The sequence below is a fragment of the Poecilia reticulata genome, linkage group LG3 (genome assembly GCF_000633615.1).
Source record: "Poecilia reticulata strain Guanapo linkage group LG3, Guppy_female_1.0+MT, whole genome shotgun sequence".
Classification (NCBI taxonomy): Eukaryota; Metazoa; Chordata; class Actinopteri; order Cyprinodontiformes; family Poeciliidae; genus Poecilia; species Poecilia reticulata.
This window is the reverse complement of record NC_024333.1, coordinates 2,850,448-2,851,234: the sequence shown is the minus strand read 5'-3', so window position 1 is coordinate 2,851,234 and position 787 is coordinate 2,850,448.

Here is a 787-nt window from a genome sequence, read left to right as displayed (position 1 = left end):
TATATATTTATTTTTTTTTTTATTTTTTTTCAGCATTCAAGACAATTAACGTATGCACTGAAGTCATAAAAGTAAAACTTTTCTTGTAGCAAACATAACGATGAAGAGAACTAGTTGTATTTTACTAGATGTCCATTAAAATGCTTTTGATAATTATTATGTTTTGCATATGTACAAAATACGTGAGAATGGATTGGTTTGCTTGGAAACTGCTGTAGTTTTCACTTTTTTTTTTCCTGGGAGAATATTTTGACCTACTTTCTAAAACAGCTGATTTCAGAAAAACCAAGCACCAGACTTCCCACAACCCATTGTGTTTTGAACCTTTGACCTCTGCAGACCCAGGAGAGATGAGACGGAATCGCAGCTGGGGGCATATTCACAACTTCACTCCGTTCCACACTGCTTCACAGATTTCTCATTTAAAACTCATTTGTTTTATAAACTTTTAAGATGAAAATCTGCTGGACTTCCTTCAGGCATATTGGACGAATATGCACGTCAACATCGATGTGACTTGAATAAACCAGCATCGTGTGCAGAAAACGTTACTGCCTTAAGGGATCTGCAGTGAAATCATGGGCAGCTCTACCTGACCATCATGCCTATCATAATCTCCTTGTTGACGTCTTGTGTTTACACTGTCTTTGGTGGACGCCTTTCAAAGTGCATTCTTACAAAAACATTCCTGTGTTACGATAAAGCTATTATCCCAATCACTGGGGGGAAAACTCATAAAAGTGATGGCATGTAATAAACTTAATAAGGAAAACATCACAGGGGACAG